This window comes from Apium graveolens, chromosome 5, assembly GCF_009905375.1.
Source record: "Apium graveolens cultivar Ventura chromosome 5, ASM990537v1, whole genome shotgun sequence".
NCBI classification, from domain to species: domain Eukaryota; kingdom Viridiplantae; phylum Streptophyta; class Magnoliopsida; order Apiales; family Apiaceae; genus Apium; species Apium graveolens.
The window spans coordinates 160,427,304-160,429,625 of NC_133651.1; the positions used below are offsets into that span (position 1 = coordinate 160,427,304).

Consider the following 2,322-nt stretch of genomic DNA (forward strand, 5'->3'; position numbering starts at 1 on the left):
AGATCCCAATATGCACATTAGGGATTTCATTGAGATCTGCGAAACCTTCAAGTTCAACGGTGTTTCTGAAGATGCTGTGAAGCTGAGACTGTTTTCATTCTCTCTGAGGGACAAGGCTAAGAGCTGGTTACACTCTCTACCAGCTGGTTCAATTACTACTTGGGAGGATCTTGCTCAAGAATTTCTTACTAAATTCTTCCCTATGACGAAGACAACTATAATTAGGAATGCTCTTACTCAATTTGTGCAGCAAACGGGAGAATCTTTGTGTGAAGCTTGGGAGCGCTACAAGGAGATACTTAGGAAGTGTCCTCATCATGGAATGCTTGATTGGATGATCATTAATTGTTTTTACAATGGGTTGGGAGCACAGTCCAGACCCATGCTCGATGCCGCAGCAGGCGAAGCATTATGGGCAAAGAGCTATGAGGAAGCTTATGATCTAATTGAACTGATGGCTGCTAATGAATATCAGTATCCAACCCAGAGATGTCCACAGGGATAGGTAACGGGAGTTCTTGAAGTGGATACAGCTATGGCTATCACTGCTCAACTAAAGGAGTTGTCTATGAAGATCAATTCTCTGGCTAACTGGTGTGTTAATCAGATAACCAGTGTTTGTGAGCTATGTGCAGGTTCGCATGTGATAGAGCAATGCACTATATCTAGTGACTCAGCTCAGTTTGTAAGCAACTTTCAGAGATCGCAGCAACCATTTCCTGCCACTTATTATCCTGACAACTGGAATCATCCTAACTTCAGCTGGAACAACAATCAGAATGAGATGCAACAGCCGTTCCAACAGTTTGGAAATAAGCTATTCAACCCTCCTGGTTTTCAGCAACAAATTGCACCAAAACAACAACTCCAACTTCAATAACAAACTCATGATGCAGGTCTATCTTGAAATGAAAAATCTGAATTAGAGGAGTTGAGTCTTATGTGCAAAAACCAGGCTCTTATATGCCAAAGCCAGACTATTTCTATCAAGACTCTGGAGAACCAAATAGGGCAAATTGCTAATGCCTTATTGAATCGACCACCAGGAAAGCTTCCTAGTGATACAGAAACAAATCCAAGCAAGAGAGAAGTTGAAGAACAGGTGAACACCATCACCTTAAGGTCTGGAAAGGTCGCAAGCCCCCAAATTCAGCAAGACGGAGAGCCTAAAAAATCTCAAGTTTCAGAAAATACAGTTGTGGCTGAAGAAGAAGTGCAGAAGGAAGCAGAGGTGGAACCAAGGAAGACTACTGTGGAACACACTCCTCCTGAGGGTAATATAGGGGAGAAACAGATCTATCCTCCACCTCTTTTTCCTAAGAGGCTGCTAAAGAAAAAGCTGGATAAGCAGTTTGAGAAGTTTTTGGAGGTGTTTAAGAAACTTCATATCAACATACCTTTCGCTGAAGCTCTTGAACAGATGCCTAGCTATGTGAGGTTTATGAAAGGTATTCTCTCTCAGAAAGTGAAGCTCGATCACTTAGAGACTGTTGCTCTAACGGAGGAATGCAGTGCTGTGCTGCAACAGAAGTTGCCTCCGAAGCTTAAAGATCCTGGAAGCTTCACTATTCCTTGCACCATCGGAAAATTGTCATTCGACAAGTGTTTATGTGATTTAGGAGCTAGCATCAATCTGATGCCCTTATCTATCTTCAAGAGCTTGGTCTGCCTGATCCAAAACCAACATACATGTCATTACAACTAGCTGACCGTTCCATCGCTTATCCACAAGGTATAGTGGAGGATGTCTTGGTCAAGGTGGATAAACTCATCTTCCCTGCTGAGTTTGTAATTCTTGAATTCGAGGAAGATAAGAAGATTCCCATTATTTTGGGAAGACCATTCTTGGCTACATGTCGAACTATGATCGATGTTCAAAAAGGAGAGCTTTTGGTAAAGGTTTACGATCAAAAGGTCACTTTTAATGTGTTCAAGGAAATAAAGTTACCAACAGCTAAGGAGGAGTGCTTTAAAGTAGAGCAAACGGAGGTTTTGAATGCACCTCCGTCGAAGAAGAAGTTGGATTTTCCATTCGATTCTCTTGGGTTAGCAGAGCTAAAAATTTCTCAGGAGCATTTTGAACCATTTATTCAAGAAGCTCCCACACTTGAGCTCAACCAAATGCCAGATCACTTGATTTATTCATTCTTAGGTGCACCCCATGATAAGGGGTTGAGATATATTTTTGATGATGTAGAGAGTGGCGGGACAGATCTTCCAGTGCCTACAGAGGGTTCTTCTCATGTGCAACAGGTAGTTGATAGGACTGGTGTTGGTGATGAGCAGTACAGGCGAGTAATTGGGCATATGGAGGCCATGCAC

The 2,322-nt window shown here is 42.3% G+C and overlaps 1 non-coding gene across 1 annotated transcript; it reads right to left on the bottom strand.

Moving 5' to 3' along the window:
* Positions 1-217: 217 nt before the first annotated feature.
* LOC141663271 (small nucleolar RNA R71) lies at positions 218-324 on the bottom strand. The gene has a single exon (XR_012551348.1). It is a non-coding gene; the product is annotated as a small nucleolar RNA R71 (small nucleolar RNA).
* Between the last annotated feature and the right edge of the window lie 1,998 nt (positions 325-2,322).